The sequence below is a fragment of the Polypterus senegalus genome, chromosome 1 (assembly GCF_016835505.1).
Source record: "Polypterus senegalus isolate Bchr_013 chromosome 1, ASM1683550v1, whole genome shotgun sequence".
NCBI classification, from domain to species: Eukaryota; Metazoa; Chordata; class Cladistia; order Polypteriformes; family Polypteridae; genus Polypterus; species Polypterus senegalus.
Genome location: NC_053154.1, coordinates 37,807,527 through 37,820,513, shown reverse-complemented (window position 1 = coordinate 37,820,513; position 12,987 = coordinate 37,807,527). Strand labels below are relative to the sequence as shown.

The following is a 12,987-nucleotide window of genomic DNA, read 5'->3' as shown; positions in this document are numbered from 1 at the left end:
ACTTCCTCAACCTGAGCCCCTAAATATTTGATGTATGAACAATGGTCACAGCGGCACTAGATCACACTGTTTTAAAATATCTATAGTAAATAACTGGATTATTACATGCAGCACACTTTTTTTCTGAGTGACTATGCATTTGTGCCCTGGAAAAGACTGGCATACCATCAACCATATTTGCTTCTTGCTTAACACCCAGTACTGCCACAACAATCACTAACTCCCTGTGACCCCAAACCAGGCATATTAAATTTACTAATCAGCACATGCAGGATCAATCTCATACATGCGACTTTCATTCAGTTCTTGTTACTTGACTGCACGCAATGTATGTACATAATCTGTCCTTCACTAGCCACTACAGGACATCTGGAACGTACACAGTTATACCAACCACACTAAACAGTATCTTTGGAAATTAATGCAATAAGCTTCAGGAGAAATTCTAATGCAGAAAAGACATAGTTTAGGTTATTACTGCAAAATTTTGAGTGTACTTAATTTATGATTCACAGCTTCTGTATGTTGTTTTATGTTTCAAAAGGGAATAACAAAGTAAAATCTGTTAGGTGGTGTTAGTCAAATGAAGTTATATTTGTGTCATTTTAGGACTTTGTGAAAGGTAAATTAGTTTTATTTACCTCTATGTCCTGGTGTGTAAAATAATAGAAGTAAGGAATAGATGTGCTTAATTTTTCTGTGTGAATGTGGATTTTTAAGACATTTAAGACATCCTGTTTGTTATGCAGTAATGCTTTCTTTTTTCCTGCAGAGTCTACTGGTTATATACTTAAATCAGGTATGTTTTCCAAAGTACTGTTAATATTTTATATAGCTGACTTTAAACAATTCGTATAATCAATTTTCTTGCCTTTTTTGCAGTATCCATCCATCCATCCATTATCCAACCCACTATATCCTAACTACAGAGACATGGGGGTCTGCTGGAGCCAATCCCAGACAACACAGGGCGCAAGGCAGGAAAGAAACCCTGGGCAGGGCACCAGCCCAGCGCAGGGTGCACACACGCACACCTACACACCTACACACCAAGCACACACTAGGGACAATTTAGAATCGCCAACGCACCTAACCTGCATGTCTTTGGACTGTGGGAGGAAACCGGAGTACCCAGAGGAAACCCACACAGACACGGGGAGAACATGCAGACTCCACGCAGGGAAGACCCATGAAGCGAACCCGGGTCTCATAACTGTGAAGTGGCAGCGCTACCCACTGCGCCACTGTGCCACCCCAGGATACTTTGTAATATAACAATTATTTTTGATGCTTTTACCTGCTGTTATAATTAATAGAAACCTCCATGCCTGTCTCTAAGGCTACATTTACACTGTATGACAAGAATCCAGTTCTGATTTTTTTTAATATTTATCTTAAACTTTGATGTACAGTATATATACTACCCAGTTTTTCATTGGCAGCACCTTCTAACACCTAGTACAAATATACAAATGAATTAGCTTGTGGACATGTAAAGTCATTTTTAAGCCTATGTATGTTATGTGTACAGAGGTGATTAAATGCAAATGGAACAGTTTAGTTCTTCAGATATGATTTTATTTCTGCACCATCTGTCCAGATTTTTCCTGTTCAGAGACATCTACTTCTTCTTTCCACAAAGTGTAGCCTAAATTACTTTTATTCATCTACAGTTTGCATTAAGTTGGTGACCATAAAATACCTTAGTTGCACAGAGAGCTATGAGGAAGAAATCATTTTGGCTTAAAAGAAAATCCACACATTGATCATGTGTGAGAATCACAATTGCATTGGGACTGAGACTAACATACATGTTAGCAATTCTGGATACATTGATGCTCATGCTCATGTTACTATGTTATGTGCATGGTTCTTGGCTATTCACTTTATTTCACAGTTAAACTTTGTATTTTTAGTTAAGTGTTGCTCCCACACCACATGAAGTCTATCTATCTATCTATCTATCTATCTATCTATCTATCTATCTATCTATCTATCTATCTATCTATCTATCTATCTATTGAAGTTCAGTTTTATCAAACCTATAGTGTAATCATAGCCTACATGTCTCGGTCTTTCAAGCTGTTGTTTCCACTTAAGATAAAAATTGCAAAAAACAAAAATAATATCTTAAAAATTCAAATGGTTTCACCTGTTTTACAAGTGAATTCCAAGAGTGCTGTATATCTGCTAATGCTTATTAGGAAATCTCATTTTAAAATCATCTCCCTTTATGGTTCCGTCTAGTCTGACATAACCTAGGCTGTATTACTTATTACTGCTTTTCTGTGAGAAAAAACTAACATAGATTAAATGCTTCTAAATGATTTTACTTTCTTTCAGAATGGAAAGGATTACAAAAAACCGCTGGTATGTATATTTTCTCCTTATACTGGTATTGTTCTATTGTGTGCACTCTATTCCAGGTTTCTCAGTGTTGGAAAATTTACCATTTCTAAAACAATAAGGGAATAAGAAAATTGTATTCAATTGTTTTAATTTCATAAAATTATTTTCTTTGAGGGGGTTAACAGCAGTGCGAGTAATTATCGGTGCTATCTTTCATTTTCCTGGGTACAACTCCTGAGACTGGTGGTTGTCTGTTTGGGGCTTGCGTACTCCAGATGTGTCTGCATGGATTTTCCACCAGATTTTCTGCTTTTCCTCCATTCATGTTTGCTTTTCTTTGTTAATCAATATTGGCCATTTAAGTGTGTGTGATAGACTGGCACCTTGTTTGGGGCTGACTTTTATATTTAGTCCAGTGGCCATGCCAGACTAGTCTCCTGCTTTTCATGGTCTTGAATTAAATTTAAGCAGGTTTCAGATTAATAATAATAATAATAATAAATTTTATTTATAGCGCCTTTCCCATGCTCATTATACTACTACATTATATTCTTAGACTGAGTTCGGTCAGTGGCTCAAAACCTGAGCTTGGAACACTAGATTGTAGAGCTACGGATGTAGATGGTTAGAGGGGTTAAAAAGAGTGTACTTCCAGACCATTCTGAAAAAAGTGTGAAACACATCTAGTTTTTAAGAGAAGGTCAAAGTTCTATGGATTAGATCAGAGTCTACTTCCAATCATCAGGTCAGTATTTGCTTCTACAGTAGGTACCTGTGTGTATCTGTCAGAGTAACCAGGAATTCAACTTGTGGTTGCAAGCATAAGATGAATGTCCTGCCAGGATCCACTTGGTCTGGCAAGGACTGCAGTGGTGTCAACCCGTGTTTGATTAATATCACTGATAGAAGGGAAACAAAGGAGATGTTGGCTAATGCTAGAGGTTCAGATGTATTTTACAGTAGTTTAGTTCAATCCTTCAAAAGTGTGTCCTTCTAAATGTGGTTGGGGAATAGAGACTTGACTTTCTGTATTTAAATCTCTTCTTAAAACTGTTTTTAGCAGAAGTCCTTATGTGGCTGTGAAAGCTAAGCAAATATCAACAATGTCCACTTTGTCCTATAGCAGTCATCTAAATCAATTCTTTGGATAAAATACAACAGCAATGAATTTCTATGTAAAATAAATGTGCATTGTTGTGTAAATATGAATGTAAAGAAACAGAAAACCAATAAACTGTTAATAAGAGCCTTTTAATTACTTATTATGTATATTTTAATGCATTGAGAATCAGTATTACATTATGTTGTACAATAGAGAACATGGATTGGCTTTCATTCCAAATGGATTTGATGGTTCCTTACCCAGTTGGGAGGCCCTCATAGTGGATGGTTCCCATGGAAGGATGGGCATCCTGGCTGAAATGTTGGACATTCCCTTGCCTAGATAATATTAAACTGGGAGGGTGGAAGGAAACTGTCTCCAATGTGCTTCTCCAGCATTTTGTGTGCAGAATACCTCTGGAGTATCTCCTATGTGTGTACACCTGCAGGACTGCATGAAAGTTGTAGTCCCGATGGATGACCCTGCTAGGTTTCTTGAGAGCCAGCAGGTAAAGCTGCGTGGAGAACACTTCCCTGTTTTAAGATGATTTTGCCTGACTCAGAAGCGCTTCCTGGGCGCAATATTATTATATCCATAGTGAATGACCATCCAAAACCAGATGTTCTTCAGTTAAAGGTCTACCTTTGTTATGGTGGCTTGTTAAGGTCACGCTCTCTGTAAGTGCTATCAGTCAGTTCTCAGAGTGGTCATTCTGAACTGTCATTGATTACTAATTGACATTTACGTCTGTAATACTGCAAGTGGATTCCTGGTTTTCAGATAAGGAGAAAAAAACCTGAAACTGATTTTGACCAGGGAAACCAATTTATACATAAGCATACGGCAGCAGCTGATTTATGAAAGGTGACTTTCTTTATGTAGCAATGAAAATCGTGTTTGTTTTGTTACTGAAATTCAAATATGCCTCATGGTAATGTCAAATAAAATAAAAATGTATCAATTTCATCCACACTCAACTGAATCTTTCTGTCCGGTCTCTCTTCAGCTCATGTGACTCTGGACCCTGAAACTGCACACCCCCGCCTTGTCGTGTCTGCAGATGGTCATTGTGTACAAAATCAACATAAAGATCAGAACGTCTCTGACACTCCACTCAGGTTTGACACCTGGTCTTTGTCCTGGGGAGGGAGAGTTTCACCTCAGGACAGCACTACTGGGAGGTGGATGTGAAGGAGAGGACTGAGTGGTATTTGGGTGTCGTCAGTGAGTCTGCACAGAGGAAAGGACGAGTGAGTCTGAGACCTCAGTCAGGATACTGGATTGTGAGGATGAATAGTTATGAGCTGACTGCACTGACTGACCCTGAGACCCCACTGCGACTGAGAGCGATACCCCAGAAAGTAGGGATGTACCTGGATTGTGATGAGGGGCGCCTCTCATTTTATAGTGTGGAGGACCATTGGCATATCCACACCTTCAATGGAGGCGTCACTGGGAAACTGTACCCACTGTTTGAACCTGGAGTTGATGGAGAAGAGCTTGAGATCCTGCAGCCTGGAGATGAAATAAACCAGTCTGACCAGCACAAGGAGACTTGCTGACAGATTATGGGGTAGTTTGATGCAGAGTTTTTAATTATGTAATTTTGTTGCTTCAAATGTTAATTCAGTGTATTTCAGATCTTCTTCTCTGTACTCTATCATTTCTTTAATTGAATGTGTGTAAAATTCAAACATATAGTTGAAGAAACAGTACACTGCATTGCTAGAGAAAACAGTATTTAAGTAAAACAGAAAAAAATGTTTTATAGTACAGTATAATAAAAATTATGTTAATGTTAGGATCAACTTTGTTGTAAATAAAGGAACCATTTTCACTGCACATTTGTTGAGAGGGATTATTGGGATATCTCTGCGGGCTTGTCTGGTTCTTCGTTCATTTCAATGTACTGAACCCTTTTTGTAGCCCTCTTCTGAACTACTTCTTTCACCTATGTTGTGTCCATTATTAGGCTTGAATATAAGACATACTGATGATTAGTTTGGACAGATAAACAAGTAATTTCACTGTGAGTTCATTTCAGGAGGTGCTTTCTTCATAGAAAAACTAAAAGGGATTAAATCAACACTGAATTTGTTTTATAGTCAGGTAGTGTGTGACAGTAGGAGTCCAAATGTTTCTGATGCATAAATGCAAAGAAACATAAGGAACAATGTGAGTTATTCAAGTCAGGGCACCTGATTAATTTCTGTTAAATGTGTTCAAAAATGTTTTGTTGAAATTTGAATATTTCAAAAGAGTTACTTTAAAATACACTGCTAAGTAATTAATTTACTGTATTTCCAATATTTGTGAAAAGATGACTTTCAACCAGTGTCCATCTTTTCAGTAACCCATGCTTATCATTCTCAAACATTCTTGATCCAATTCAGGATCACATGGGGCTGGAGCCTATCCCAGCAGCATTGTGTGAATGGCAGGAACCAACCCTAGACAAAGTGTAAGTCCACCATAGGAAACACTCACATGCAGAGAACAACACTCTGTTAACTCACACAGGGCCAATTTGGAATTTTCAGTTAAGCTAATCAGCATGTCTGTCAGGTTGTACAACGAAGATCCATGCATAACATCGGAAGAAAGTACAGACTCCACATGGACAGTAACTGGGTGGTAGATTCAAATGCAGGGATAAATCCATTTTGCTGGAACTGTTGGGCAGCAGTACAACACAATGTGCCACTAGGCTGTCCCTCTAGTGACCCCATTTTTTTTTTTTATTTAAATTTTAACCTAACAACTGGAATAACATGACACATTAATCTCAAACCCATTCACTCACTGGCAGCCGGAGCCTTTTCTGGTGCAATTTGCTACTAGGTAGGAACCAACCTTGAAAAAGTTGCCAGTCCACCTTAGACTAATACCTACCGTTAAATTTAAATGTCCCTTTGATAAATGTGAAAATGTTGTTTATGTCAACTTTTAATTCACACTTGAATGTTCCTTCAGTTTTTCCTAGCATTTATGTAAGATGCCTCTTAGCGCTATAGGTGGTGCTTAATAGAGGAGAACTTAAGACTTGTTTTAAGAGTAGGTACATGGCAATTGAATGTGTATTTGATAGTATATTGAGTCACTGATATCTAGACAGTTTTTGGAGAAACCTTTCAATATGGTCATATCCACTAACTGTCCCCTATATTGTATAGTGATCTTATCTGCTAAAGTCATATCTTCTTGCCTAGGTAAAAGTTTATTAGTCGTGTAGGAATAGAAAGAATTTTAACTTGTACATCCCAGGGACAGCAAAATAATGTAGTGTGAGGCACATAATCACTCAGTTAATTATTAGTTTAATTTTTGTTAATACTGGTAATTAATTAAAACAATCAAGAAAATGCCCTTCATGGCATGTCAAGTACATGTAGATTGAGTGAGGTTTCACTTCCAGGCCAGTACGCCATAATTATGAAAAGAACTTTACAATGTTTGAGCGAGGTTTATAAGTCTACCTGAATATTTTCAATTTTTCTGTTGGGGTTTTAAAAAAGCTTTGAACATATCCTCTGAGTGAGAATTAAATGTTTCCCAATTTCATATAGTATAGAACATCAGCTACCCACAGACCTATAACAGGTGGGCTGGAATACTTCCAGGTGAGCAAGATAAGTGTAGGAGAGAACAAAAACATCAACAACAACACTTATTTATGTAACACATTTTCATACAAATAGTGTACCACAAAGTGCTTTACGAGATAAAGAAAGAGAGGTTTATAAAAAATAAAAATAAGATTAGGCAATACTAAATAATAAAGAATAAAGTAAGGTCCAATGGCTGGGAGGACAGTAAAAACAATAAAAAAACTCCAGAGGGCTGGAGAAAAAAAACAAAATCTTCAGAGGTTCCAAAGCCACGAGACTGCCAAGCCCCAACTAGGCATTCTACCCAACATAAATGATCTAAATTAGTCCTCATAGTTTTCAGGCTTCATGCGAAAGAATAAGATGATGATGATTATGTGGACATCTGTGGCACTGCCTTCAATCCATCAATGTTGAGACTGCATGGTGCCTTGATCAAGTGGTGGTGGCACAGATCGTCATTAAAAAAAAAAAACAGAAAAAGAACAGCAGAGATAATTAGGAATTAGTATGCACAAAGAATTTATGCCATTCTTCGTGACGGAAGGTGGCCACCAGTGCCCACTTCGTAGAAGCTGAAGGGGGCGGTTGCATAGTCGATTATCCATGTGGCCTCGGGAAGGTAAACAGAGAGCCCTTAAACGGGGACACAGAAGCAGGCAGACACAGGCACAACAATTCAATCAAGGCAGTTATTTACAATACAATAAATTAAATCAATAAGCAGTCAGTGCCATGATAATAATCTGCAGATGAAGCCCAAAATTAAAAAAGAAAATTGAGAGGAGAAGGAGGAGCAGGCCAGTCACTTATCAAAAGAAAAAAAAATTAAAAACAGCTTGGGAAAGGAAGGAGGACTCCCTCCATGCCAACATACACTGTGCCAGTCACTTATAGAGATTAACAAAATCTTAAGTAGGCCTCCTCGTGACCAAAAAAAAACTGTAGTATGAGCCCCATCTACAGATTCAAAGTTTTAAATAAATGAATAAATAACCCTTTAATGGTATCCCCCCAGTGTCAGCATGCTTCTGCCTTCTTTTTTCCTCCAGCCACTCCTGCACGCTTTTACTGGCTGCGGTGGAGCAAAAGGATTCCCCCCCAAAAGCAGCTGTGGTTGAACTCCTTAGTCTTTGGACTGCCACAGTGCTGACAAATAAAGGCCTCCACCTTTTTCCTTTGTTTGTGGGGAACACATTGCCGGCATGCCAGCTCCTCCATTTCCTGCTTCTTCCTGCATTGCCAGGCAGTGGTGCGGGATACAGTATGCTGTGTACGGGTTAGAGTTGCTGGGTGACAGGTTCTTCATGTGGCACAGAGCGGTGCCCGATGAGGAGTTGGGAACCGAGCCCGAAGTGTGGCCTGACGTGGGACAGAGAATGGAAAATCAAAGGCAGTGGTCTGCTTGGGGCTTGTGGGCAGTGGGCACATGACAGGGGTGGGCTCTGAAGCCAGGGCAGAGGTGCTTGGCAAGGGCACAGTCTGCTGCAGAGCCTGCCGTACCAGATTCCTGGTGAAACACAAGCAAAGGATGTCAGAGTGGGAGGAGAGGGACATGGGGGACCCCACTCACCCTGTGTGCATTTACCATTGTGCCAGGGTACACTGACTGAGGGGGAAGAGTTGAATATGGGTCCGGGACAGGATGTTCTCCGGGATGCTTTTGTAGTCCCTCATGATGGCTGCCCAGCGGTTCACCCTCACTCTGCAGATGGTGGTTCCCACTGGGTGAATTCTGGACAGCTGGATGTAAACGGCCTCCACAAGGCAGCTGATGTCAGGCATCTGTGCAGCTTAGCCGCCTTGGCTGACCATGCACCTGCAGAAGGGAAGAGAGGAGAGTGTCAGTCCTGCCACTAATGCGTTTGATCAAAAGGAAGGAGGTTGCAAAAGAGGTTGAGAACCTACCGTTGTAAGCTCTCCACTCCTGGGGTGACACTGGTGTGCGAGTGCTTGCATCAGAACTTCCCCTTCACCAGTCTTTCCTAGTGGAGTGGTGGGAAATGAACCGGGGCCCTCTCGCCCTCCGGCAATTGTTCCCAGAGGGCGACAATCTCCTCCACTTGGCGTTGCGTTATGTAGGTATGGTGACACAGCTCCACAAGACTGAAGGCCAGGTTGACCATGTGCTGGTAACCCAGGTCACTGCTATCCTGTTGGGGGAGACAGAGAGAGTGAGAGAGGAGTACTCATCAGATAATCCATGGGTATATTGTGACTCTTCAGAGCAGACTTGCCCGCTCATGGCACACCCTGTGAATGACCTTGTCTCCAGGAGAGGTATCCTGCTCAGCTGGCCCGGACTGTGAGGCACCAGTGGCAGGGTGCAACTGGGATGTCTCAGAACACATGGCTTTGGCAGTTGGCTGGGAGAAGTCCTCCTACAGACCAGGCTCCTCTCCCACCACCTAAAACCGCCTGGAAGTTCTCGTCAACAGCATCACTGTCATTGTCTGTCTCGGTCCCATCCGGAGTGTTTGGGATCCCTGCTCATCACTTCCTCCAGCACTCAACCAGTTTGCAAAAACAGATACTGGATGCTGATGAGCTTACCTGTGGAAAAGAGGGGATTTGTTAAAGATGAAAAGGTGGGAGGGATGGAGAGACGGTTGGACGGAAGGACAGACAGACAGAAAGAGACCAGGCCTGGACAGAGCTAGTCACCCACCTCACCAGTGTACTTTGCAGGCTGGGTTTAATCCTCAACCAGCTTCTTGCCAAGCAGATGTTCGCTCAGCTGATTGAGGGAGCTCTGGAGTTGGCCACTGTTGCAGACAAGTTGATGGTTTGCTGCCTCCATTGCCTGTGCCACACGGTCCTCATTCCACCACGCCGGGCCTTCCAGGAGATAGGCCTGAAAGTGGGCCACGTTGGCTGAAGTGCATGAAAGACAGAGACAAAAATATAATGCCACCTACTCCCTCACACAAGAAAGGTGACAAAGGTCCAGATGCAGGTGGAATGACTCCAAGGAAGTCGAGCCCCACGCACACCTGTACCAGCAGCGTGATCCCCCTGTGACTGCCCGGTTTGCATGTATTGATGCATGCTGGCTGAGTCGTTGATGCAGTGGAGATGGCGCCTCTGTGGATCATCTCACGGTCCAAAAGCAGGACACCCATGTGTCTGTTGCATCCCCAAAGGCCTCCAGCATCTCGTCATTGAGCTGGCCAGTCTCCTCCACCCTGCACATGTGTCGGTGGCAGTGGCTGGCCAGCTCCTTCAAGTAGATGTTTCCAACACCAAAGCCCAGGGGACCTGTCCCCACTTCATCAGCCTTAGCCTGTCACAGCCAGGCAACATCTCCCTGGTCATGCTCAAATATGCAGAAGGAGAGACGCGCCACGAAGAAGCTGTAGAGAGGATGGCTCTCCGTGGTGACACTCACCGAGAAGTGTCACATCAGGTGCCACACGTCATACTACACCACTAGTTGATCCTACTGGTGGGACAAGAGGGACACCTTGCATGGGCCCCCGAGAGGCATCAGAGGTGGGGACACACCAGCATCCCGGTACCTCTGCATCAGTCCTGTGGCCATGGGGTGCAGACCAGTGCTCTCGGTGGCAGTGAGGACGCTGATCAGGATCTGGCCATGCTCATTCCCCACGTTTGTCACCTAGGCTGCCATGCCGGTGGCAGCACTGGTGAGTTTCTTAGTCACCTGAAGGATGAAAGGGAGAGAGATGGTAAGCTCAGTAGAAGGAAGGAAGGAAGGAAGGAAGGAAGGAAGGAAGGAAGGAAGGAGGGAGGGAGGGAGGGAGGGATGGTAGTATTGCTCACCTTCTTAGTTGAGTCCATCTTCAAGATTGAGCTAAAGATGGAGGTAATCTTGGCCTTGGTCTCTTCTAGTCGTGAAGCCACTTCCTTGGCATAGATGGCAGCCACTTCACGCCTGGCACCAGAGTCATCAGTGGTGGTGGAGTGGGAGTTGTAGATAGCTGGGCACCCAATGCCAGGAACTTGGCACACGCTGACATGTACTTTGTGGACCGTGACATCCAGGACCTGGTGTGCTCCTCAAGCAGATATCTGAGCAGCCGGGTTGGCCCCGTTGCCCAGAGTGCACTCGCGCATCTGCCTGATGAGCTTCTTGTCACAGGATAACCTAAGTCAGAGAGGACAGAGACGTCAGGACAGCCCGTGTGTCTTCCTGATTACCTGTGGAGAGTTGCCCCAGCCATCAGAGACCCCCTGTTTGACATTTAAGTCAGGACGGCTTGAAACTCGTCCTGGTGGGCGAGGTCTAGGTGATCCAGGACATCCTGTGACCAGCCTGCCACCTTCTTCCTGTAGCGCCGGCATTCCAGGTACTCTGTGGCAATGAAGTACCATCAATCTGTGTCCAGGACCCTCTGGACAGTCCTGTAGAGGCTTGCTCCTGACAACCAGTGGCTATACACAGGGCAGGAGAGCTTGTAGGCCCATATGTGGCAGGACATCCACAGGAAGAATGGGTGCTGAAAGAAGGTGTCGGGCGATGCCATGGGCTGGAGGTGCAAGTTGTGGGGGCCAGGAGGATGCCACCAGAGGCAATGTTTAGGGGTCAGCACAGGCTTTCTGTCCTATCCTGGGGTGAAAAGGACCCGGCTAATCCACACCTGCTGTTCTTTTGGCAGAGGGGTCCTCCAGCCCTTGGGAAAAAGCAGCTGAGAAACACCAATAGAAAAAGAAACAAAAAGAATCATACAGGGTCTGTTCCTTTCTCAGCTACGGTATTTGAAGGAGCACATCCCTTCGACTCACCTCACTCCTCACTGCACAGTGTTTGCGTAGGGTGCTTTGCTTGATCAGCAGTCTCTTGGGAGCACTGGGATGGCGCAGGCCTTCCACTGGTTGCAGACTGGGAGGCAGAGGCCGGAGGAGGTAAAGAGACAAACCCAAGGTCATCGTAAGTCCTACAAAAAGCAAAGCTACACACACACACACCACTCCCAGACAAACACATATTAATTAAGAAGGGTACCCAGTAAAGATCATTAATTGTGCCAAAGCACTAAGTGCACCGGAAGTCTTGCTGCTTTGAGAAATCCATCACTGCATGCTTAGGTTGTTTGGAAATTCAAACAAATGTCAGATTAAACAAAAAAAGTCAAGAAGCCACCATCACTTTCTATAAGTGGCTGTTACTTACTGGCCTTCAACTCCATGGTGGCTGACAGCAGCACTTCGTCAGGAATCTCGATGACGGAGGCTGGTGCAGAGAGAGAGGCGGTGGGGGCAGTAATGGTAGTCTTAGTGGAGGTGGTGATTCTTGGAAGAGAGGAGGAGGAGAAGGTTGCTGCCCTCACCAGGTCTGTCTGCCACACATAAAGCTAGAGCACATGTATCCTAGTCTTGGCTTTGGTGGTCTGGTGCCGGAGCCACTTGATGTAACTGCGATGGGGTACAAAAGCAGCACGGCTAAGAGGTGAATAAATAGTAGTGGGGTGCCTTTCTCTGAGCACGCAAATAGAAAAAGGGAACAAGGGAAGAACAAGATAATAAACCGCCAACATTTAGCAAAGTCTGTATACACCAAGCCCAATATTCCAAGAAGTTTTTTTTTTTTAATAAAACTTTGTGTTATTTAACCTATGAATACTTACATGTCAACGCCACAGGTGATGTTGGCTCTATTAAAACAAAGCAATCAACCAGTACGTCAATTAAAGAAAGAAACATTTGTTTTAAGATGAAAACTGTTACTACAAACAAAGACTCAAGTAGGAGCAGTAGTGGCAGCCATGGTAAGGGATACCAGAAACTGCTAATTCTGAAAGAGTAAGAGGACACAAAAAAAATCAGTAGTATCACTAACCATTATATTTAGGCCTTTAATGACATTACAACTACCTTGCTACACTGTAATTTGCTGCTGTTAGCATTATTATAAAGAGACATAATAAATGCAATTCTGTCCAGACTATCTAGAGGTATTTATATTAT

The 12,987-nt window shown here is 43.1% G+C and overlaps 1 long non-coding RNA gene and 1 pseudogene across 1 annotated transcript; one reads left to right on the top strand and one right to left on the bottom strand.

The window, feature by feature from the left end:
* Positions 1-5,291, top strand: part of LOC120522843 — a 43,148-nt pseudogene extending 37,857 nt beyond the window's left edge.
* A 5,162-nt stretch (positions 5,292-10,453) lies between these two features.
* LOC120524811 lies at positions 10,454-12,762 on the bottom strand. The gene is made up of 3 exons (XR_005632857.1): positions 11,806-12,762; positions 10,843-11,708; positions 10,454-10,723 (listed from the first exon to the last, which is right to left on the bottom strand). It is a non-coding gene; the product is annotated as an uncharacterized LOC120524811 (long non-coding RNA).
* Between the last annotated feature and the right edge of the window lie 225 nt (positions 12,763-12,987).